The sequence below is a fragment of the Mixophyes fleayi genome, chromosome 3 (assembly GCF_038048845.1).
Source record: "Mixophyes fleayi isolate aMixFle1 chromosome 3, aMixFle1.hap1, whole genome shotgun sequence".
Classification (NCBI taxonomy): Eukaryota; Metazoa; Chordata; class Amphibia; order Anura; family Limnodynastidae; genus Mixophyes; species Mixophyes fleayi.
In genome coordinates, this window is record NC_134404.1 from 82,000,192 (window position 1) to 82,027,421 (window position 27,230).

Consider the following 27,230-nt stretch of genomic DNA (forward strand, 5'->3'; position numbering starts at 1 on the left):
ATTCAATAGGTGGTGGCAAACCTGAAGTGTCTGGGAGTGTGAGAGCACTGTGTTTGGGGGCGATTCCGTAGGTCTATAACCTGTGTGATAGTTAGAGAGACACTGCGGGCTGATATCGTGTGTGACCTCATACAGCGAACACCCCAAAGTCATGGCAGCTGGGAGCGTGTTCGTGACACACCTCTTTAGGTTTTTCCACTTCTCCACACACCTAGGCATACTAGTTTTTGGTGGTGTTATCAGGGAGTGTAAAGTAGGAGTGCATCTTAATATGCACTTATTGGACCATCATAACCAAGTACTTTGTGAATGAGATTTTACAGTAAAAGTACTGTAGTCATAAAAGTGTTTTACAGAAAAGTGTTCCATGTTCTGCTCAGTACCACATTATTCTCACATGTCTTTTTATACTTTCTTCAAACAATTTTATGTTTTCATTTTTAGCCTTATTATAACAGGTTTATTTAAAATGTTAAATTATGTCATCATTGGTAGATTGATTGTGAACAGTTCTAAGAGTATTCCAAATCTTTGACATATGCATGGAAAGACATCACACATTACATATGGTGCACAGTGAATGTTTCTTAGTAGTAAGTTCTCTCTTGAATATGGTTCACAAAAACAGTATTCATATCACTCCAACAAATGCAATCAGTATTTGTTATTAAGATCAGAAGCTTGTTTCTGTGTTGTCTCAACATCCGAGTAAAGATTCCATATGGGAAACAAATATAATGCTTTTATTTTCCCAAAATGCTGCATTCGATATTCCTCAGTCTTTTTGCCACATATTTCTTACCTCCAAGGTTTTCCTTTTAACTTGGAAATTAAACTTTAGAAAAGAAATGAACTCTGACCAGAGTAAAAAATGCATCTGTTCCACAAAAACATGTTTTCAGCTTACAGTCCAAATACCTACTTTATGAATCACATAGACAGTATGATGTATATTTTCCAAAACAAAGACTCTTCTACATGTGTAAAATACTTGAAGCAGACCATAAGCTGTATTTTCTAAGATACTCTACCTTCACTTTGTAAAAGACCATTAAGCACTTTTTTTAAAAATAAATGCCTACCTGTTTCAAAAACAACTACCCTCCATAACCATAGGGGCTGCTGCAGTGACCAGGTTTGTTACCATCTCTCTCAAATGCCCTCATTTAGGAGGGATAGACCCAATTTGAGGGGTTTGTCCCTCTGTGCTGAGAGTTAGTACTTTTGCCCTGACTGTCATAAAGTTGTGAGCTATGTCCCTACTCACCATATTGAGTGAGTGCCATAAGCACTTGTTACTCTTGTGTGCAGCAATTCAATGTTTTTTCAGGGGAGGGGAGTAGAGGGTTTGTAGAGGTAAAATAGGTACACACTTAGGCACAAAGCTTCCTCTATTGCACCTTCTATGCCATCATAAAACATATAGCAAAAATGAAAAATGAAAATAATTGAAAGAGAATCAAGAGACACTACAACAGAGTCAGAGTAGTTACTCCAGGACCCAACATAACCATCCCAACAAGGTTTACCTGATCATACTCAAACTAATTGTGGTAGAAGTGGTGGTACCTGTGCAGCAGCAATGGTGCTTTGGGCCAGAAGAGGCATTTCCCTTAGGGAGTACTCACTTCTGCAGATCCTCCTCCTGAAGCATCCAGTTCTGAGAATGGTAATGCAACAGATGGTTGACAAAATCCCATTACTTTTAAGCCATAAAGCTAATCCTCTTCATTACTAGGTATCCAGATTGAAATAATTGTGTCCAGAGAGTTTTTAGTGCAGCAGACGCTATTAAAAGACGCTATAAAAGATTGCTCCATCAATCTGACAACTGCCAGCATAGAGAAGTTGTCTTTCATCAAATTGAACCAGCATTGGTTTCAGGAAAAATATGTAGCACCTACACACAAGTAGGACTGATGTTTTTCTTTACAGATAGTATTGAAATTTTGAATGACACACATAAGAAGTCAGAGCCCATTCAAATTATTCTATTGAGCAATCGCATTAAATCACAGGCTTCATTTTAACCAAACCTACATCAGCCAATATTTGGTCTACGTACGCCAAGGAGGGGGTAAGGTCATCTCTTAGATTTTGTTTTAAAAACTGTCAAGTGCAAATGAGAAGACCTTAGCATTGGCAAAAATCATACAACTGAGTAAGGGCAGTCAAGATATGGAATTCACTGCCAGTGAAGATTGTGGTGGAAGATTCAATAGATTTGTTTAAGAAAGGGTTAGACAAATATTTTGCGGAAAAGTGTATCCAGGGATACAACCGTTATTTAAAATGAAGGATAGTAGTGGAAATAGGGTAAAATTAGGACTGCAATATTGGGTCTAGGGGGATTTTCACATTTGAAACAGATTGGCGGTTGCTTACTCTGGGTCAATTTCAAATATAAGTGAGGAATCGCAAGCGATACAAAATAGGTTGAATTTGATGGACTGGTGTCTTTTTTCAACTTTGTCAACTATGTTACTATGTTACTATGAATCAATCTTGCATATTTGTGTCTACTCATGTGTGCCCACTGGCTAGTAACTATCATAAACCTATATTGATCACTGTGAGAACTGTTCCTTGTTTATGTGACATTTTATAGTATTTACTATTATGAAATTGGTATTGTAAGCATACATTATTTGATGGACAATGATTTTTAGCTGTTTTGGCACTCTCTTCTGATACATGCATTTGTTTGCTCTATTATTAATAAGTTTAATAAAAATTGCTGAAAAAGAGCTTGGTTAAACCACACAGCTAAAATGGGGATTTCTGCAGTTGGTTTACTGGCATGTTCAGTAGTCATAGCAAAATTGAACTAGCCATGCTGTTAACAGGAAGGCAAAAAATGAGTTGCAGATAGGGTTTACATAGATTTTGATAAAGAGAAAAAACAGAAAAACAGATGCTGACGAAGTGGTGGTGATGATGATGATAAGGGATCAGGTTATAGTATGCCACTACCTCAGTATTATCATCATCATCAGCTATTTATATAGCTTCACTAATTCTGCAGCGCTGTATAGAGACTCACTCACACCAGTCCCTGCCTCATTGGAGATAACAGACTAAATTCCCTAACATACATACATACAGACACACACGCACACGCACAGACTAAGGTCAATTTAATAGCAGCCAATTAACTTACTAGTATGTTTGTTTTTGAATGTAGGAAAAAACTGGAGCACTGGGAGAAAATCCACGCAAACACGGGGAGAACATACAACCTCCACACAGATAAAGCCCTGGTCGGGAAGCAAACTCATGACCCCAGTACTGTGAGGCAGAAGTGCTAACCACTAAGCCACCATGCTGCCCATTATACACTATTCTGAATCCCCTCAAAATATAATTCCGCTTGGCGTAAAGGTGATATTACTACAGTTGTTGCATTGTCTGCCAGTAAGGACGACTTTGCTGATTCAAGACAATTAAGATGTTAGCCATAATGTTGGCCCTCGTATCTCTGGTGCTGATTATATGTCGGTTGAGTCATGTCATAGCAATAATAGTGATAGGAATGGGTAGAATGAGATCAGCAGAGAAAAAGTTGCAGTAGCATCAATAAAGGTTTTTTAAAAGAACAAATAAAAAAACTAGGCAAAAAAAACAAAAATGTGTTTCATTAAGTTAAGTAAGTATTTCCAAATCAATAGCAAAGTCATCGGTCTAACGACATATGCTTATATGTCAGTAATCTCGTTTCTGGGCAGTGGACAGGTTAAATTCAGGAGTATCAATGGCCTTAATTACCTAGCTTAATTGCTTTGCCCTAACATTGGTACAAAGTTATACTATAAATGCTTTGAAAAAATTTATCAGCAGTAAACTTCTGAAAGTAAAGGTTGTTTTAGCGATTTAGCTATTTAGTGTATATTTTATATAGAATAAAGTTGACCCTGGTGTTTTAGTTTTGGAACTAGCTTCAGTTCTAAACTGCATTCGCGTTAAAGCTTTGCTACCGGTTTTGCCAAGAAAGGTTTTTGGTTTTGGATCTGGATTTATTCAAAAATTAGGAAAAATAGGTAAAATTATGTAATTTTGAGCTGTTTTTGCTCCTATATTACTATTTATAGTTTTAACATTAATTTCCAATCATTTCCAGTCTATTTTCTAATGATCCCTTCACAACCAGCTGTCTCAATGAAGGATTTTGTAACTTTGCCATCATTGCATTTGCTATTTCCAATTCAATTAAAAAATAATAAACTGAATATTGTTAATATCTCAATTTCAATGCACCCTAACCTCCTTTGCATGTTCAGACTTACTATTACTGTAATTGTATAAATAAATAAACAAATTAAAGGTGGCGAAGAGAGCAATGTGAGTCAGCTAACAACTAATAGGTAAAACCAAGCAATGTAAGGTCAAATTGCCATTACAAAACTGGACCCAGGATTTAATCCTTTACATTGTTACGGCTTCCTTATAACTGTCATAAGCTTATAGAACTAGCAGGAGAGGTCTTCACCTATAGGAGCTGCCTTTCCCGTAGAGTTGGATGCACTCATAGGTACCCGTATGCACCCAGGACTTAACTCAATATAGTAAAAGCTTATGAGCAGAAACCGGTAGCACGGATTTAGAAGAAATGGGGCCAAGAGCATGCTTCCTACGTCCACTCACGAGGCAGCAATAATTCATTACAGCCATGAGTCCTGGCTGCCTGTTACTAGCCGGGATGCAGCAAAAATGTGAGGTGTGCCGATTGCCCTGGCATCACAGTGAGTACATCCTTTCTTAGGGACCGCCTATGCTGGGTTGTATGAATGATTTTTCAGCGCTGCTCTTGGTTACCAATAAATGCTCTGGCAATGTATTGTGTGCGTAGTCTTTGAAATATATTAGTATGGGTGTAGGTCATCTTCGTCTCAGCATTTTCATTTATATATACAGTATAGAAACAGCAAATTAGGTAGCTCTTTACAATTGGGCATCTACTTGTCTAAATATCTACTGATGCCTCTGTCCATCTAATGACATCTAATTTTTATTGCCTCCTCACTCTCTATGATGCATGCTGCAAAAATGTTTCAAATTTAGTGTGAGCGTAGCATTTTACCATTTTTATCTCTGCTGTTTATTTATCTAATGGGCTTGTTTCAGTTGGTGGCATGGCTTATGACATATTTGTTTGCAGCCACTGCAATGTTCTATATGCAGTCACAGAATGTCGAAAATGCCTAGGGAAAACCATCACACGCAAACACCCTTTTTTAAATATAGATTTCACTGAATGACTCTTTCAAAATTACCAAGTTTAGGAAAATAGACAAGATTAGAATATATAGTGTTTTTTTGGGGTGTGCAGCTGTGTGCTGACCTTCACACACAAACACCCTTTTTTAACTATAGATTACTAAATAATCCGTTCAAAATAGACAATTATTGAAAAATAGAAAAGATTAGAAAATAATAATATATAGTGTTTTTTGTGGTGTGCAGGTGATGATGAACCTCACTCACAAACACCCTTTTTTTTTTTAATATGGATGTCACTGAATGAGCATTTCAAAACTGACAAGTATCGAAAAAATGTAAATATAAATGCTTGAATTCTGCTGCATATATTCAGACAGCAGAAGCACACTGTTTTCCTACACTAAATAAATATACCACTTAGTTCATAATGATATCTCAGTCTGTATATACTGTAGCCACTAGTCCTTGTAAAGATTGAAAGTAAAAGCAATTGATCAGCAAACTATTCTAGCTGGCTAATTGCTACAGAACTGGTTTACAATAATTCTATTCTATTGCTTTCTATGTTTCGTTCACCCTTAAAAAGGTATATTCTGTGCAGAGCACTTCAGCTAACCTCCTCCCTTCATGCAGTCTGTTCTAAAATGGCACTTAAAAAACGAGGGAGGACTATATATACAGATGATAGCGATCCAAAACTCACAAGAGTTTTCTAAAAAAAAAAAATGATGTTGTGCCTCGTTTTGAGATCCGAATTTGGAGCGCAAAACCGGGACACAACTCTGTTTCATTCAGATTTCAACCAATCTGAATCAGCTAATCTCTAATATTTTTACTAGGCTTTTTTTGTATACTTTACAGTAGCTATTAAAAAATAGATCGCTTTGGAGTTTTCAAATATTAATTTGTTATATCATGGAGTAAAATTGGATTTATTCAGGAATTATTACCACTGCCCACAACAAAATATTCTCTAATGTCATTGAAATAAAATGTTAAGCTTTTTCTTAATGTAAAGATGGTGACAGGGATAATAGATCAAGTTAGTTTGTGTTTTTCTCCCCAGTTATCCGCAGGTTGACAGACATTACCCTCTAACCCATGGCAGATGTACAAAGCATTTTTTGCCGGCACACAAAACCTGCTCTATTTCAATAGTTCTAGTAGCTGACACATGCTGAATACAATTTAACCTAGGACAAACTTGCCATTGCACAAGTTAAAAAGATGACCCCCCCATGTACCTCCCTCTCTTCTTACCCATTTGTTTATTGTCCTTCCCTATTCCCCCCCTTTTCTTATTTCTGTATGGGCAGCACGGTGGCTAAGTGGTTAGCACTTCTGCCTCACAACGCTGGGGTCATGAGTTCAATTCCCGACCATGGCCTTATCTGTGTGGAGTTTCTATGTTCTCCCTGTGTTTGCATGGGTTTCCTCCAGGTGCTCTGCTTTCCTCCCACACTCCAAAAACATACTGGTAGGTTAATTGTCTGATATTAAATTGCCCTTAGTCTCTCTCAGTCTGTGTGTGTGTGTGTTAGGGAATTTAGATTGTAAGCTCCAATGGGGCAGGGACTGATGTGAGTTCTCTGTACAGCGCTGCGGAATTAGTGGTGCTATATAAATAAATGGTGATGATGATGATGATGATGATTTCTGTACCCCTTAAAAATTTCCTACAAAATTTAATAAAAAACTTTTAAAGGAAAAAAAAAAAAAAGATGACCCCCAAAAAATCAATAGTGATTTGAATAAGCTCAACGGTGCGACTTCATGAGCAACAAAAGCCACTAACAACAATGTTATGTAGAAGCATGCCAGCCGGTTTCTGGAGCCCTAATGACATCACATGCAATAGCAAATCATGAAGACGTATGTGAGCTGCTTACATCCTTTTAGGATATGCTGATCTCAGTCTTGTGTGGACTTTAGTCAGTGCCATCACAAGGATATCCCATGATCAAATAAGCAATGCCATCTGCTCAATGCACAAATCTTACATTTGTTTTGGAATTGTCCCCAAAATTATGGTTTTAACAGATATATTATTTCTTATTGACTTGTGTTTGCATTTTCAAATAAATACTGCTGAATTCTACATTTGGCTAAACAGGTTAACTGGCAATTTTCACATCAGTTTTAAATGTTTAAAAAAATTGTCATTATGAGAATCAATATAAGTAGGATTTGTGGTACTCAGTGTTTAACTTTGTCAAATTCTGTGTTCTTTATACATGTTATGCTTTTTCGTATGCAATAAAAATCTGTATTTTGTCTCATTAAAGGTTCCCTAAAAACATGGAAAGTTCCATATAAGTTGATGCTCATCTTAATTTTATTTAAAGGAAAGATGAAAGTCTGTAAGGGCACAGAATACCAGGGAAAGGAAAAAAAGTTTCAAGGGAGTGTAAAGATACAGGGAGAGAATCCCGGGAACAAGGTGCCAGTGAAGAGAGGGGAGAGTGTCAGGAGACATGGTACCAGAGGAGGGGATGTATCAGGAGACAGATTAACTCAGGGGACAAAGTGTCAGTGGAGATAGGAGAAGGTGCCAGAAGAAAGGATCCCAGGTGAGAGGGTAATGGATATATATCCCCCTGCCCTGCTCAGAAATAAATGTGCTTCTCGGTTGTAGAAACAGCGCATTAGCATAGTGTTTCTTCTTGTGGAACCCCATAGTGCCCTGATACTACCATGACTAGCAGTGATGATAAAGCAAGAAGTAGATACACTGATCCTGTGATGGAGATGTGCATCTGGTTGATATGTAAGAGTCTAACAGCATTGATGGGAGAGGGACTTGCTAAAGTGTCGGTGGAGTGTAAGGGAAGTCCTAAAATACTATCCAGAGACCATGACCAGCAATCTAATTAGGGGCTTTTTTGCTTTTACCATAAGTACCAGAAAAGCTCTTGATGGAAGGTTTTTGTTTTTTTGAAAAAAAAAAAAGCAGTCCAAGTTCCTAATATAATAGAATGATGTGCATCTCACCACAATCACCCCAAAAACATACCGTGGCTTGTGTCAAATCACAATCCTAATACCAGCAACAAATTAATATTAACAGATACACCTGTTATGAAGTCTGTCTTGATAGTCCATCAATGACAACAGCATCAGGGCAGAAAAGAGAGGAACGTAGAACAAAGAATATAAATGGAGGCAGCGTTTAATATCGTCCAAGGGTAATTTTAATCTTGATATTTGGAAAGAGAAGGTACAGACAAAAGCAAATGTGCTTCAACTTGTTGAGGCTCACAGAGTGGTACAGATTGAGTGGTATGTGTCTGTGTCCCGTTCCAATGGGAGAACACTTTACCACAGATGTAACACAGGTGAATACCAGTTCATACACAGCATAATGCATTGGTCCATCCAAGTCGCTCTGAATCCTACTGAGGTTTCCTATCCCTCTGGTGGTGTGTTCTCTGTGCTGGTGGTGATGGTGACTGTGGGTAGAGAAACGGAGACATCTCTTGATGACAGATAAGGGTTATGGAGGACGCTTTCTCATAGCAGCCATTAGTGTGACTGAGCATGTAAAAACCTGTTTTTTTGTTACACCTGAGTGAAACATGATATGTCATGACAGAGAAGAACCTTTAAGGGAAAAGTCCAAATGAAACAATTATAGACATATTCCAGCACAAAACATCCACAAATGTGTAAAAAAAATGTGTATATGATGAATATTTAACAGGAGAATTTTGAAAAGGTTTCATCTCCCTATTGTTGATAAATGATATCAGGTGTTGCACATTACATTTAAATAAAACATTAAACTGAATTTTGAATTTGTAGAATAAATTTATAATCTCTGTGCTACATATAATAGTTTCAGAATGTTGGCGATGGGGAAAACGGAGATTGCTGTAATACATAGCCAGCAGGAAACTACAACTTATGCAGTGAATTGAAGAAACAAACAAACAAACAATCTTTACATTTTGAGCATAGGTACATAGGTACATGATACATATATATTTTTTCTAATAAAATAAAATTATTTGGAATATTATGCATAGAAAAGAAGACATCTCCCAGTCAGTCACTGTTAATGGAAAATTATTTTCATGTGTTATCATTGTGTCAAATTATGTCTCTCAGCTACACTCTGACAACACTACAATATTTTTCACTCTTCCTTTCCACTTGGCTGCTTGGTTTGCAGAGAATGTGTTACAGATGTGTTTTCTCCCTTGACAAACAATTACCCTTGTTCCTCACAGCAGGGGGCCATTAGGACATCATCACCAGATCTGCTAAGTCATCTGACAATCTCAAATTGGTGCAATCACTTCTCAACTGGGAGTATCAAGCTTGGGAATCTAGAAGCTACAAACTGCACCCCTCCAGGCATATTATTTGTTATTTTGATCCAAGAGTGTGACAGATAATGGCTAATATGCTAATTCCAAGAGTCTCTCATTGGATTCTATCCTTGGCTTCAATATTCAGAAAAAATTAAGGAGAGCAAGGCAATGATAATGTAATTACCATCACTTTCCAATTTAACAACATTGTTGAAGATAGCCAAGCATAAAATAACTCCAAAACAGATAATATATATATATATAGTATAAAATGTGTATCCCTTTCTGTATTGTAATATATATTGGTATATTATATTCTTGTGATTGGATTGGATGGATGACTAAATTAATACCCATGGCAAAGGTGGGTGTAAAATATAATCAGCTTCAAAACACAGAGAGAAAACATATTGGAAAATGTATAAGGTCTCTCCTACGGTTCTACTGCTACAGCAACCCAAATGAGAACACTACATGTAGCAGCTAATGACTTTAAGGAATTCCTTTGTTGTTTTTGAAGTGCAGCATTTGTTTGGATCCCCTACTTATTTTTTACATTTGTAAAGTTAGCTGAGGTCATTGCTCTTCTCTATTTTTAATTTGGAAAATCATACAAAAAAGTAGCACTGCATTTTTCCCTCTAGCTGTACATAAAAACATAAATAATTCAGTGAAAATCCAAATAAAATGTGGCCTCTACAGCTCTACCTGGACAAATAAAAGACAATCCAGCTTTGTGTTACCCTCTTTATTGAATTATGAGTTTTGCCCCATTTGACACCTTAATTACCAGACCCATTTTTACACTGCACCAGTTTTATCGGGAATATTTTTTAAAATTCTTAGTCTTGTCAATCAAAATTATATACAATTTTTTTCTTATTCAGAGTATACCAGATAGTCTTGTAAGAGCATATTGGAATATTAGAATTCCACAGTCTATCAGCAGCATTCGTAATTTGACTGTGGTCCCCACCAGTGCATATTCTCTATCTGCGAAGCTAATAGAAAACAACATGATTAAACTATAGGGGTATTGGCAGAGGACAGAGGTTAATTGTTGATTCAGCCATAATTTTCTTAGGGCCACCTTCATGATGCCAATATCATTGCCATCTATTTGGAAAGTATATGCAGCACATATAGATTGCCCTTTAACCAACATGGTTTAACAACACTGAAAAATAAATCACTCATATAAATGAGTCCTAAAGGATTCTACAAGATGAAAATTAATATGACAGTACTAGATGTAGTGTAATAAATAATGACTTTATATAGTCAGCAAAACACTAGGGGTGCTGCACAGTTTGTGTTAATTAAGTAAAGAGAAGTGAGACTTTTGTAACAGCATAACAGATTTAACAGAACAGTGTAAAATTAGCACAACACAAATTCAACATGAGAAAAACTGCAGACTGCAGTTTGCAAATTCAACATTCACATATCTAACACTAGATATTAGTGAAGGCGAGACAAAATGTTGTGCAAATCAAGTTATGCAATTGTCAATACAATGATTTGGTCTCACTTTTAGTACACTATTCGCAGCACGCCATTATGCACTGTACTGTACATTTGCATTTTTCAGAATTTATAGCACTACCAAGCTGTAGTGAAGTGTTGCCCTGGTTTAAATCTTCAAGTTATTAAGTTATAAATGAGTTGGCTGTAACTGTCAACCTTTTAAAAATAATTAGCAGCTTAGCAGCTCTCCAACGCACCCATGAGGTGTCTGCCCAGTGTCATTTTTTATTTTATATTAAATGTCATTAAAATCAATACAATGGTAGGCCCAGAACATGCTCCCTGGGTCAAAGTTCTGCCCAGCACACACCAGGAAATGAACCCCCTAGTATGTCTTCTGGAATCCAGCGTACAACAATGGGAGGTCTTACCGGGACCCTAACAACCCCTTCAACCTGGCCAGGATCCAACTTAACAGCCTTGTGTTGGTTTCATTTGTATCAGTGCTGAGGTGTCCGAATTTTTTGGCTTCCCGGGACAAAGTAATGCCCAGCGTACACCAATGGGAGATCTGACCTGGACCCTAATCTCCCTAAAATCTTGCCAAGATCCAACTAAACCACCTCTTACATTGGTTTCATCCCAATCGTTGCAGAGGTGTCCGAATGCAGGCTCAGAACTGACCAGGGTTAAAGTTCTCCCCAGAATACACCAACGGGAGGTCTGACTGGGACCCTAACCTCTCTAACACCTGTTCAGGATTCGACTGAACCACCTCGCATTGGTTTCATCCCAATCGGTGCAGGGGTGGCCGAGTGCATAACCGGACAGACAAACAGACCAATGGTTATTATATATAAGATGAATAAAGCAGAAATGATGGCAAGTCAATACATTCTGCTGTTTGGTAGGTGTGGGGTAGGAGAAGAAATTGCTAATTTATTCATCCTTTGATTCATATACAGGTAAATATTCCATACCATCACTGCACCAGTTTCCTTTACTGTGATTCAAAGTGATGTTTCTATAAACTATTTGTTTAAGAATTTTATTGATGTCTTTGTAGAGAGGTAAGTGGGGGTTAACTTCAGGCACTGATCACATGACTGTTACCTTACTCATTTAGTCTGTATAGGATGTAAGCTTTGTTAGGATGTTAAGCCAGTGTTAGGATGTATAGTCAGTGTTGTTATGTATGTTTCTTCTAAGTGTGGTTTTATTAGAAGTGTCCATGCAGATAAAGTTTAAGAGTTACACAGGAGTTAAACAAGAGGTAAAGAGGAGGTAAACACTATATCTGAAAATGCTGCTACTTGTGGACAACATCCAATACTCTCCTGTAATGTCCCGTTACCCTCCACCCCATGCACCTGATTTGAGCACTGCCTGGACACTCCCTACTCAAATTTGCTGCTGTTTGTGTCTTCATCTTCAAACCACACTTGTTACTTATCTCTCCCTCTCTCTCACATATGCTCTTTTTTCAGTTTTACCACAACTGTCCAATAACCTTCACAATTCTTATTCATGTTCCCACTTGTATGTACCACAAGTATGTACTTTAAATGGTGTCCCCATCAGGAAGTATTAAGTGTTGCCATGTCAGAAAAAAAAAATATTATTGTCCCACTGGTAATCAACTAGTATGCCCTAATAATATAATAAAACACAATGTTTTACCCTTACAAATAACCATACCTGAAATTTTGGCCACTAATTTATTAAGAAAATCATTTGCCCTATAAGATAATTAATAATAATTATTGTCCCTCTAAACAAGAAATCATGATTACCCTCATAATTAAAACTTGTATTGTGGCTTCTGTTATGTTAAGAATGGACAGATAGCTCTAACAGCATGCTATTTGAGCTATCTAGCCAATCAGAAGCAGGTCTAAACGTTGCATCAATTTCTCTGGTGAATATCCAGCAATTATGCGGTGAGTTTCACTAAACTGCTGGCTGTATAGGTGCTTTAAAATCTACACTCATCACCAGAGATTGAAATTGCCATTGATCTCTAGTGATCTGCAGGGATTTCGAATCGGTGGAAAAATTGCACTTTGATACATTTCCACACTCTTCTCATAAGCCTAGTCTCAGTTTCTCATTATGGCTATTCTCTTATCGTACCTTTACTGTACCTCACTTGCTAAATCTGCTCTCCATTTGCCTGCTCATCCCTACTTGGTAACCTGCACTTTACACACATTTATCTCCATTGCCTCTACGCCACTCTACTACTTCAGCCTCTCACTTGCATCTCAGTACTGTCTCAATCCTTCTCCATTGCCTCTGTGCTCCACTCCTCCATTATTGCCTTTGCTACTACCTGAACTACCATTGTTTTTCCCAGTGAACTACCACTAACCATTTCTATACCTTTACATTGCTCTTATCCCTGCTGCCTTACCTTTCTTACCTATCCCCCTTCCACCTGAGTGCCATTATCTCAGGTATGCCCATCATGCATTTTTATTGCTTTACAGCTAGTAGCATATATGACATGGGATATACCGTGCACAGGCTTATTTCTTCTCTGGTTTTGTCTCAAAATATTGCCTATGTTGTCAGCTGTCCATCAAGCCAATTTAAGGCTCATTTGGGTGTGGTTTACAAGCCAGTCCTTGCTGGATGTAAGCCCATATAACTGGGAGGTGAGTGCATCTGATTTTAACTTTAATGGTATTTGAAGCATACTGGTCAGTGTACAGTCAAGGCCAAAAGTTTTGATAATGACACAAATATTGTTTTTCACAAAGTCTGCTGCCTCAGTTTTTATGATGCCAATTTGCATATACTCCAGAGTGTCATGAAGAGTGATCAGATGAATTGCAATTAATTTCAAAGTTCCTCTTTGCCATGACAATGAACTATATGCCAAAAACAACATTTCCACTGCATTTCAGCCCTGCCACAAAGGACTAGCAGACATCAGGTCAGTTCGTTAGCACTGGTGAGAGTGTTGATGAGGACAAGGCTGGAGATCACTTTGTCATGCTGATTGAGTTAGAATAACATACTGGAAGATTTAAAAGTAGGGCGGAGCTTGAAATCATTGCTCTTCCTCGGTTAACCATGGCTACCTGCAAGTAAACACGTGCAGTCATCATTGCTTTGCACAAGAAGGGCTTCACAGGCAAGGATATTGCTGCTAGGAAGATTGCACCTAAATAAACCATTTATCGGATCATCAAGAACTTCAATGAGAGAGGTTCAATAGTTGTGAAGAATGTTTCAGGACACCCAAGAATGTCCAGCAAGCGCCAGGACCATCTCCTAAAGTTGATTCAGCTGCAGGATCGGGGCACTACCAGTGGCTTGGTCAGGAATGGCAGTAGGCAAGTGTGAGTGCATCTGAACTCACAGTGAGGCTAGGATGGCCTGGTGTCAAGAAGGTCAGCAAAGAAGCCACTTATATCTAGGAGAAACAACAGGGATAGACTGATATTCTGCAGAAGGTACAGGGATTGAACAGCTGAGGAATGGGGTAAAAGTAATTTGCTCTGATGAATCCCCATTCAGATTGTTTGGGGCATTTGGAAAAATGCTTGTCTGGAGAAGAAAAGGTGAGCGCTACCATCAGTCCTGTGTCATGCCAACAGTGAAGCATCCGGAGACCATTCACGTGTGGGGTTGCTTCTCAGCCAAGGGAGTACGCCCATTCACAATTTTGCCTAAGAACACAGCCATGAATAAAGAATGGCACCAAAACCTCCAAAAGCAACTTCTTCTTACCATCCAAAACAGTTTGGTGGCAAACAATGCCTTTTCCAGCATGATGGAGCACCTTGCCATAAGGCAAAAGTGATAGCGAAGTGACTCGGGGATCAAAACATCAAAATTTTGGGTCCATGGCCGGGAAACTTCCCAGACCTTAATCCCATGGAGAACGCATTGATTAGGCAAGAATGGGCGGCCATCAGTCAGTATGTGGCCCAGAAGTTGATTGACAGCATGCCAGGGCGAATTGCAGAGGTCTTCAAAAAGAAGGGTCAACACTGCAATTAATGACTCTTTGCATAAATTTAATGCAATTGTCAATAAAAGCTTTTGATACTTATGACATGCTTGTAAATCTAATATAAACTGCATATAAGATAAAGATAAAGTAAGGCTCCTCTTGGGATGGTCTGAGAAGAAAACCCAAATTCAGAATGCAAATATTAGATTACTACAAGAAGTAGAAAAACAAGCCACACTAACTGGCCACACATGTGTAGAAATGTTTTCAAAATGTTTATTCTCTAGTATTACAGATAAGCCTTATTTTTTATTGTACGCAGTTTATATTCAATTTACATCTTATAGTGTTCAATAATTACTGTACTATGAGTGCTCTCTGGCTTTATTTGTTTTTCTATTTTTAGATTTGTTCCTTTGCTGGTTTAAGGGTTTGAGAGCTGGAATAGCTGCCATCTATTGGTTAAGATAGAGTTCATCTCGGAGTGCTGATAAGAGAACTATTTGTTTTAATAGATAGATAGATAGATAGATAGATAGATAGATAGATAGATAGATAGATAGATAGATAGATAGATATTTGTATGTAGAACCTTAATTATACAATAAAATATAAATAAATCCAAAATACATATAAAAAAAATATAAAAACTATAAACTATATTTATGAGTTTAACATATTTATTTATAAAACACCAAATACCTAAAAAAGATAATATAAAGCTAATCAAATTATTTTCTCTGAGTCTTAAAGGAAACCTATCATTTTTAAATAAATTTGACGTTAACATAGTGCCTAGTGTACTTATTTTATACATATTCTTGGGTAGATTCCTTACTTCAGCTTCCCTATCTCATGAGCAATCATGGGGCAAAGGAGTTGGGAGAGAAGTGCCTGTGAGCAAGTGAGTTTTGAGAAAAATGCACAACAACTCAGAGACATGCATGTGCATACAGCTCGTTGCTTTTCTATGCTTTTCCTAAGTGGAATTAGCATAGGAGGAACTCTGTTGTTTTTTGACTATTTTTATTTTTTGTAAGCAAAGATTATCTCAAAATTCACAGGTTCTCCTTAGTCAAATGATTCACTAATAACTACATCTCTACTGTTTATTCAATGGGAAATTGATGATAGAAATCTGAATCTAAAAGGACAATATCTATTTTTGTTGGCTATTATTTTGGCAACAGCTGTGTTGACTGAATGATCCAACATGACATGCACACAGTGATAGGTTATGACTGTTATGTTCCTAAGGATTGTTAACATATTTTGTTGCCTTTGAAAATGTGTTTATTTATGTTTCTTTTACATTTCCTAGTAGTTTTTCATTTGCAAAAATGAAACAAGAGCAAAACAAAAAAAGATAGCAAAACATTAAAGAGAACACATCACATTTGGGATAATTGGATGTTTACACAGTGCACTATGTAAGTGTAAAAGAAAATCAGGACAGAACATAGAAGAACAGCAAGTGCTGTAATCAAATATGGAGACTCTGCTTGAGAGTCTTTCTGTATTCTGCCCTATTCTCATTCTCGGGTGCAAACAAGTTTAAGTAAGGCAATGCAGTCAACTCCAGAAATCTTGTCACGCCTCAAGAAATTGGGCAAAAAAAATCATGTCAAATAAAGAATACATATAATGATTCAAATGTTGCTCAAAAATGTAAGAAAAGGAAAAAATGCTTACCATTTATATAACAGATATCATTCCTACAAGAGAGTTGTTTTATTTTATCAATAGTGTATTATTTCAAAAATATATGGGGCCAAATTATTGGCACCCCTAAATAATTGTTTAAATAAAACCAAGGTAATATGCATCTCCGTGCAATAAAACTAGGTCTTTTTATTGCTCCCAATCTCCAGGAACCATATTGTTGGCTATGGCCATTTCCTGTTTCCCTGGGGTATAAACATGAGGTTGCACACATGTAAAATCCCTTTGTCATCCATCAACATGGCTAAAACCAAAAAGCTATCAACTCAAATGAGTCCGAATTTTGTGGACCTGCAAAGATTAGGAAATGGTTATAAAAAAAATAGTAGTCAGTTGAAATTACCATTAAGCAGAATCTGGGAGATAATAAAGAATCAAGAGAATGGAACACTTGAAAATTTGCCAGGAAGAGGACGCATTGGCATACTGCCCACATGTACATTAAGGATTATAGTAGGAGAGACAATGATAAACCCAAAGAACTGTACAGTTTTGTAGAATAGGGTCAAAAGACACTGTCAGATGCCACCTCCATGTCCAGAAGCTTTTTGGAAACATTCCATGGAAGAAGTCTTTCCTAACAGCAAGACACAAACTGCAGCATCTGAGCTTTGAAAAATATCATTAGAACTACAAATGAAATTGTGTGATGTGGTCAAATGAGACAAAATGTTAACTTTTTGGCCATGTAAACCATCATCATCATCATCTGATACCCATTGTCAAATATGGTGGTGGATCATTGATGCTTTGAAGCTGTTTTGCTGGTAGTGGTAATCAATGGCATAATCAATTCCACTTTAGACCAAAATCAGTCTGCCTCCAACTGAAGGCTGAAACTTGTTCATTGGTGGACCTTTCAGCAAGATAATGATCACAAGCACACACCGAAATCCAGACAGAAATGGATGTAGGAGCACAAAATCAAAGTTATGCAATGGCTGCCTATCTATAGTTTTGAACCCAATTGAAAACCTGTGAGATGTATTAAATAGGGCAATCCACAAGTGATGCTCCAGGAATATCAAGGAACTGGACATTTTCTGCATGAAGAAGTGGTCCAAGATCTCTCAACAAGTGTTCTCCAACCTTGTTAAGCATTACAGAATGTGGCTCAGTGCTGTTATTTGCACCGGTGAGGCTTCACCAAATTTAATTAATGAAGGTGCCAATATCCTTGGAACCTATGCTTTTTTTTTGTGTTTTTAAAAAGTGTCACTAAAGAAAAGCTTTTTTTGGTTCCAAAATACAGTGGTAAAAAATAAACTATGCAGCTTACTACTTTATTTACACCCAAATTATCATTCATTGCATGACTGGTTTATTTCATATATTAATTATAATACATTTCCATGAAGGGCTCAATAATCCTAGAGTTGACTGTAGAAATAGGGGTAGCATGAAGGAAAAAGTTCTGTATATAGCTGTTAAGCAGCCTATTGGCATCAGTCATCCTAAGTCAATGCTGTTATTTGCATTTAGACATCTGATTGTCAGAGACAAAATATACCTTTATGGAACCATTGCAGAAAATAAGCAATATCCTCAAATTCAGCACTGAAAAATATAACTCGTAGTTTCCCATACTACCAAATTAAAATATAACACCTGAATGAGGTTTTTAATGGTCCACAAAAACTAAAATATTAAATAATCAAATAAATGTAAAATTGTTTAACATTATATGCAATATTGTTAAATATAATAATAAAGTCTGACATTTAATAGACTTAGAGAAACAATGTCTGTTTTATCTAAATATGTAATGTGAGTAGCTGTTATAATTTTTGCATATATTTGAATATTACTAGAAGAACATAGGACATAGGTATTTACATATGTAAACATTTGTTTTAAATTTACTTTTCCTTTAAGAAGTCTTTCACTGGTGGAAAAACATGCTAGCACAATCTGATACAATATAACAAACTAGAAACATGCTAGACAGGCAAGGGGATTGTCTAATGGTTACAGAGCAGAAACACATACAAAGGTCAAGGACAGGTACAGGTTGAGGCATTCTGTAACAGGAATTCAAGCTTTTCCAGTAGCAGGAAATATTAGAAAATTAACTGAGCCCCAGTTTAAGTTTAAATGGCCAAGCCAGTCATTTGGATTAGGGTCAATTGAAACCAAACACAAAGCAAGCTGGAACAAGACATAATCATTTCCTGCATCTGTATCTGTCAGTGTGTAGTGTTTTTAGTGTAGAGCTCACACAAAAGAGTCATGGACCCTCAGCAGGAACATGATATGCATGGTGCATACCAGCTAGATTTGTGTTTGTGCATGTTTATGCAGATTTGTGAATAATCCTCTATAAGGAAAACAAAAAATAATGGATAAAGCTAGATGTTAGCAATATATTATTAAAATATAATTAAAAAAAACACAAAAATCCATCAAGCTCAACATTTTATTATTTCTATAGGTGTTCATCTAGAATGAGGCAGAACAAAAACCTCAACAAGACTTTTGGCAATTCAACCTCCCTGGGAAAAAAAAATTCTTCTGGATATGGCAATAAGACTAAGAAGGGGGGGTTCAATTCCTGCCAATGTCCCATCAGAGCATTGCCTGATGAGGCTCTATTAGCTGTTAGGGCAGTAGCACATTGCTGGTTTTTGCTGTCCACAAATGTTGCTTAATTACCTTATACCCAAGGCATGTTTTTTCAATGTATACCACCTCAGTTCATTATGTATTACATATAGTTCTAGTACGACTTCTCCTGTACTCAATTCAGTGATTTCTGTAATTGTAAAATTAGTTTTTGTTACATAGGCTGGCTGATGCCAAGTGCTACTACTGAGCTTACAATCTAATAATCTACAAGTCCTTTTCTTTTTATTATATTTCCTTTTGTATACAATTTCATATAGCACAATTATTTTTATACATTGAACCATATTCATAATTTTTATGTCCAAGTCAGCGAAGACCACTTGCAGTGTGTTATAGTTGTGTCAATAATCTATAAATCTTAGGGGTGTATTTGTCATTCGTGACTGCCGCTGTAATCTGTAAAACCAGTGCTCATTGGCACCCCCCCCCCCTCCTAAAGTAACTACAAACTCCTAACATTGCAGGCAAAGGGAAGCTCTGACCACTGTGTGGCTCCTGCGCATGTGCATAGCGATGTCACAAGTGATGTATGAGGAGCGGCTTCTCTGGTGGTGAAGGAGTCCTATTTTGTGATGACATTAGTCCACATAGCAGTTTATGGGAACTGCAATGACCAGTTTTAAACAGTTTAAGGAAGAAGAAATCTCACCAAGCATTGTGACGAAACAGGTTTGATATCACCTTAACCACTCTGTCCCACATTTCTTACAAAATGGGGAGTATAACAACATGTACTTTTTATAGCCCTGTTGGTGTTTCCCAGATCACTAGAGTGCAAGTGCAGTGTCTCATTACATGGGGATAAGGGGACATTGTAGCCATGCCTATATAGGAGACTTTCCATTCTATCTTACCCATTGTGTATTTTGCAGTGATACTGTTATACATTATTCTTAAAGTGAAGCCAGGTGGGTTATGGGTAAGGATCAGGTGGAGTCCAGTTACAGGATACAGGTGAGTGGGGCTGTAGCTGCAATCAATCTCCCCCTTCTTTCTCTACAGGAAGTATTGATCAGCAGGAAGCTAGTTCTGGCTGAAAAAACTTGCAAGGGGGTTAATACTGGGAGTGTCACTTAATGATCTTGACTTTGCCTCTTAATTAACCTGAGTACTAATGTCTCAGGTTGTATTCAGCAAACATTTTCAAGTCAGCCTGGCAGGGAACCAAGGGATGTATTGAGATTAGAAAGGACAGCCCTGTAACAATACCTTTTGACAGACAACCACTCTCAGAGAATCCCACTATCTAAGGCCAACCCTGAGAGCCACGGAAGCGTTTTTTTTTTTTGCTTTCATTTTGGTAAGAACTCCAGCGTTGAAGTATAGGGTTCTGCTGGTACATCTGGAGTTTAGAAGAACCCCATGGGTCTTTTTACTTGATGGGCCTGATCTAACAGGGAGGCCAAGTGCTTGACTTCTACCAAGCTAGTAGAGAAGAGGTTGTCAGGCCAAGCGGCCAGTATTCAGCAAGTCAGGACATCCAGGTGACTATAACTCCTTAACGTAGTAGGGTAAGGGTCGGATAATGTGGTAAACCTGGTATTTATTACTGTTTATATAAAGTATTTTAGTGATTGTTTTTCTTACAATCAATGTACTGTTGTACTTTTCTAGCTGCATTTGCCTGAGTGACTATAAGAACTCTAGAAAGTACTGGGTATGCTTCCCTGGCACAGGGAACGCACCCTGGGTGGTCGACTAGTGTGAAGAAAGTATAAATGGGACAGATAAATCCGGTATCTTCAAAAGCATATTCACATTTTTGTATTACTGACTGGTGGATATAGATTGGTTGGTTATAGGTTGGTGTGTGTTACACTGACACATTGTTGATATCTATCTATCTATCTATCTATCTATCTATCTATCTATCTATTGTGGTTTGTTTGATGCTGGAAATACAAGTGTATAAATAAAGGGAGAATATTATCCAAGACTTGTGCCAGTTTGGTCACAATTTGAATCAATCGTTTTTAAAAAAAGTGTGGCAAATGGTAAATCTTGGTAAATAACATATGTGTTGTTCTCATTTCTAAATAGTCCCTGAAAACAGGTAATGATAACATTTTGCCAAACACATAACAACTTTATTTGTATTTTAATAATTATTATTATTATTATTATTATTTTTTTTAGCTCCCTCTTGGGCTGTTAACTTTCTTGAAATGCCTGTATATAGCATCAACTAGAATTGACAACATAATTGAGTTTGTTATCACTGAACAAGATTGTTTCAGCACAAATTATTCAGAATTAGAAGTTCAAGTGGCACTTAATTAGAATGAGTAGTTTGGACAGCCAGATTATAGGAGTTTTTTTTTATCCACACACACACAAATATTGGGGAATTGGCCTGTTTCAGTGGCCCCAGAACAATTGCTATGCTCCTTAACAATCCTAAAGAAATTGACTGATTTATTATCAGGCATGCTGGATAATGCGTTTAACAGATTACTGTTATAGGTCTGTGTGTGTTCATCCTTTGACCACACTAACATGGCCCACTGTAAGCTAGAGGGGGTCCAGCAACTCAACCTAATCACTGAACCACTGGGTCTCATCCAATATGATCATCCATGTGTGTCGCCAAATTAGACAGTGATGCTTATTGATCAGATGCATAAGCAGGATCACTGAATGTGTGGCCAACATGTAGAGGTGGGAAGAATCTCAGGAATCGCTTTATTTTTTTTTTCAATTGAATTGGTTGCCATTGATATTTTGAAAATAAACACATTCAATATCAGGGCTAAATTTTCCATTACCAAGTGAGCCTACCAGGCCACTTCATACAACCCCTAAGTCTTGAAACTTGTAACACAGAAGTTCCATCTCAACATAGAGCCTGGTGCATTTAAATCATTGCTCAACAGTGATTAATATTCCAAAAAAGTGAAATGCTGTGCAATGTTTTAAAAACTGACCTTTAATAACAGAATCAAAATATGAATTATATATTTTAACTGAATGTAAACATTTTTTTAAAAAAAAACTAAATAAAAATATCCAAAACATTAAAATACCATATTCATTTTGAAGTCTCTCTTTGCCACAATATATATGTTGACCTAGTTATTTTCACTTTACTGCATTTTTTGATATTACTGCATATAATTTATATTCATTCATCTATAATAGCATTTCATTACTATTAAAAATAACAATGGTACACAATGAGTAATTAAAATCATGGTGTTTAAAATGAAGATAAAAAGATTCTAAAACAACAACAAAGGTTGTTATAAATGATGTGGATTGATGTGTTTTGATACACAATGTTTGAAATACTTGTTTTTGCTGGAAACGATGCCGATGGCTATTAAGTAGGAACATCCAAAGACATCAAAGCTATTAAACCTTTGGACGCTGCCTAGGAGTTCTTTTTGTGTTATTATCTGGATCCCATACAAGCTGAGAACAATGTGCCACACTGACCAACATTACTGTTTTCCCCTTAAGAGATTTTGGAGCAATGATTTCCTGTGCAAAGGTTTTGTATTCTAAAGTTCACCACAAGTGCAAATATATAAAAGTTTATTCTCAAAGAGTTGGCTGTGGTTTCTTTAAGTGTTACTACCGTAAAATATTTGAAAAAGAAAAGAAAACTTCCTTCTGTTTAACTTATACTTGGTTACCAGATGTTAGGGTGAAAGGTTGTAGATAAAAGTATCATGTTTTAGTGTATTTTAAGTAGAATTGAAGTCCAATGAGTAGCTCTTCCCAAGAGGGTGTCCTTTGGTACTGGTTTAGACTTTCTCTACTGCCTCACCCAGCAAGAGGTCCCATTCCTGACTTCTAAATTATCATACTCCACCTCCATTCTTTAGACAGTCAGAGCTTGTATTTGGTTTTCAACACTTGGAACTTTGTCAAAAGTGTTAAATATCTATTTCAAGTGTGTTCATTTTCTGAGACTATTGCTTCCAATTGTCATGGGGTTCTGGCAAACTTGATGGCTCATTCTTAGGGTCTTTAAACAACAGGCAACATCTAAGTAAACACAAATGTTGGCAAGCTGACATAATATTTAAAACACTAAATATGTCTTTAGTATAGCACATATAAATATAGTAAATCCACAACATAGATGACTTACTCTTTGATTAGGGTCTATGTAGATTTGAAAATATAAACCTTTTAAGTCTTCTTTTGAATAGAGGATGAGACTTTATTAATGTGATCAAACTTATGAATTTAGTAGGAGTAATTTATTAACACAATGTGGTGAAAATATGCAAAATCCAACCTAATCAGATATTTGCTTTAATTGTCTAACTTGCACTAGGTCAACCCATGGTAATTGACGATCGGTTGCCCTTTCTTAGTAAATAACCCCCAGTGTTTACTGATTGAATAGACTTCATTGCTTTAAAGCAATGCTTGACCTTGTTTTGCTTTATTTAAGCTCATTTAAAATATACTATGTGCTATTGATGATATTGTTTACACCACTGTCATAAGGTGACATGAGGCAAGGGGATTAGTATTAAAACACTACCTGGAATTTTTAGTGTTACGGTTCTCGTATGCCAACTCTAAGACCTGCAGAACCTGCTTGTAGAGGTCTTTACTTATAGCACACACCGTTCCTATAGAGTGCAAGATCCTCAGCAATACTTTGGTGCCCTCATAGGTCTTTAGTTTTAGGTAGTGCAGGTGTAGGCTGACAAGTATCATGTGGTAAGGACGTGACGCAGGGAGGCCCAAAGAGATCAAACACCAGTATCCAGCAAAAGTCTAGAAAGAATATAGAACAAAATTATACAACACTAGCCAAATCCAAAAATAAAGTCAGAACAGGCTCAGTGCTAGCAAAGTCAATTAATACAGTCCAAAAGACTGAGGCAGGCAGAGCTTGTGGAAGGTCTAAATGCAATCCAAAGGTTGGGGCAGGCAGAGTACAAGTAAAAACCAAAGATCCAAATCGAGGTAATGTCCAAACAAAGAACTATAGAAACAAGTGCACACTAGCTGTGATAAACTACAATTACCTCTGGAAGCAGGAAAAGTAAGTATTTTCAAAAATGGGTATCCAATAGCAGCAGTCTAAAGGAAAGCTTGACAGATAATGGAACTCCTTTAGAGTTGGACGTGCATCAATTTTTTTGCATAAGATATGTATATTTCTACAGTGCAACAAAACTATGGAAATTGATTGAGAGGCAGTGTTGGGATAGGTAGGGGAGGCCGAGCATAGGCCGAGTACAGTAAAGGCATGTTAAGTAATTGTGAAACATCCACATATTCATACAGTATTTTAGGATGCATATCATTTGCGGGTACTAGAGGGTTAGTGCAACCATACGCAATGATGATGACTATCAGCAGCACTGTTTGCTTCTGATTGGATGATTGTTTATTGACCTGTCAAGGGGTGCAATTATACCCACATCTGACATATGTTTTGTAAGCACTCTTTTTCTTGTGTGAATTTATTTCTATTTATGTACCTATGTGCTGCGCAATTGTGTCCAACTCTAAACGAGCTCCAGTGTATGCATTCACATGCTGCTCAGAGACATATTGATCATCCTTTTGGACCTTCACCTCTCTACAACCTCTTCTCCCCTCTTTTTCAGAGCTATCTTCTCTACTGTGTGCACACAAGTTGCAGTTTAAAAACAGTATGGCAATTGAGCATAGTACCGATCATATTCAAATCCAAGCGAATATCAATATGCATTTTGATTTGAGTCTGGGTGTAAGCACACTCTGTCTAACCATTACTTGCCTTATCTTAACAGACAGTACAGAATACACTATACACAAACGCATATGTGCAATATAGGGTCACATCAGACAACAAAATTTATGTTATAAACTAAATTAACAACTCTAAGCAGTATAATCAGTAATAAAAATATGGTTAATTTAAATAAATATATATATAATTTTTTAAACATTAAATACATAAATCAAGATGTTCTTAATGCCTACTAAACATACAATGCACTTGTATGGTCTATATTACTTGTATACACATATTCTGAGATAGCTAGTGCCATGTACATTTCAAAACAAACAATAACTCTGTACTTACACCTGTCCTGTAGCTGGTGCAATTTATATGGCTGAAACAAGCATACTAAAGAGAATCTCAAGCCTTAAATCGGACAAATCTGCAGCGTCACGCTTTTGGCACTCCTTTACTGTATATTGACTGCGTTCCTCCTCCCCTTCCCACCTCCATTGCGCCCTTCAAGACGTAGCCAGATGTAAGTTTCATTTCTGTTCAGACATGAATTTCATGCAATTGCGTTCATTTGCATAAGGTCCGTTTGTAAGCATGTGCAGAGTTTTTTCAGGCAATATACAACACACAAAAGGACTTACTTCTGAACATGAATCGGGCCCTAAGTTCCTAAACACAGTAACAATCAGGCCACAGCACTAGTGCGGTTTTATATTTTGTGCTGTCAAGAACCTATTTTTGTGCGATTCTGCCAATTTTACGGATGAGTTGTCAAGCCAAGATTGAAGTGACTCCATTTACGCATTATTATGCTCCACTTAAAGGAGAGAAGTGGTGCAGATCAATATGATCCTTGCTGAATGAGGACTAGCTACATTATGTTTCTGATTCTACAGTAAAAAATCAAATATTATGAGATATTTTAATTAACTGCACAGTATGGAGATTAGAGATGCTCAAACATTTCTAGACGGTTCAAAACTATTTTGATAACCACAAACATATTTGCAGTCTAATCATCAAATGATCCTGATTCAAAACTGTGATTGGGAATTTTCAGCTTCCATTCACTGTTCACAGATCGCACACAACATTTGTGAAGTCCACTATTTGTGTTTGAAGTTCGATGCAAGTGCTTTGCACTCCCCATTCACCTTGATTTTAAACGATTTGAGAGTGATTTTGAAGTAAAGTGATTTTAAATACTCCTATTTTTAAACATTTAAGTAACATTTTTAAATTCTAAAAATAAGTTGAATTTGTATTTTGAACTGCAAAAACTACTGTGTTTGAGGTTCACCATTTGCAAATAAAAAACTTTATGTATAGATTTAAAATTGAACATGTTCAAGTTGGTTCACAAAATAGCTCCATCATATATGACCTAGCTCTCTCATGTGCGAACCAGCTTAAATATAGTCGAAAACACTTGTCCATGGTTGAAAATAGCTCCATTTTTCTAATCTATCAAAAATTTTAGAAATTCCAACAAATTTTTAATCTTTCATAATAATTTAACAAACCAATTTGAGAAAAGCACCCCTAGTGAAAACTGTACATTTAGGCAGACATTCCTCTGTCTTTTGAGCTCAGGAAATGGACTTGATTTTTACACATCCTCTAAGGCGGTGGTTAGTAAGTGCTTCTGTGAATTCTTTTATTTAGACACCTTTTGAACCTTTCAAATGCATTTAATATGTGAAAGCACATTTAAATCTGTTCATAAAATAATGTAATTAAAACTGGTGGCACAGACTCAAGAAGCAATAACTCCAACTAAATGATACATTAAGAACTTTGGATTGGAGATAGCACCGGCTTTTGGGGTGTTTCTACTGAACTGAGACATATGCTTAATGTTCTGGTGTTTCCATTGGCCATAGGGTACCACTAGTTTCATGGCAATAATAAGGAACCATTAAAAATAAGATGCATAGCCAATGCTTCTCCTTTAAGGATTGCTGTGCTATTAGCTCAGCAAGGTTTAAAGGGGAAGCAGCATCTTTACATTCTGGAGGAGAAGATCAACTGCTTGACCTAGTAAACTAAAACGCTAGTGAGAGGAGGATGGAGAAAGGGAGAAAGAACTGGGGGTGAGTAAGGAAAGTAAAATAACCAGAGGGGGAGAGGAGAGAGAACCAGAGAGCGGAGTAGAAAAACAAATAGGTGGAGTAGAGGAGAGAGAACCAGACAGGGGGCAGATAAGTAAGAAGCAGAGAGGGTGCAGCAA

The 27,230-nt window shown here is 36.9% G+C and overlaps 1 long non-coding RNA gene across 1 annotated transcript in view; it reads right to left on the reverse strand.

Annotated features, from left to right (window-relative positions):
• Nucleotides 1-8,440: 8,440 nt before the first annotated feature.
• LOC142142699 (uncharacterized) overlaps nucleotides 8,441-27,230 on the reverse strand; it is a 53,204-nt gene continuing 34,414 nt past the window's right edge. Inside the window, exon 3 of the long non-coding RNA XR_012689289.1 lies at nucleotides 8,441-8,666. This is a non-coding gene — a long non-coding RNA (uncharacterized LOC142142699). The remainder of the gene's footprint in view (nucleotides 8,667-27,230) is intronic.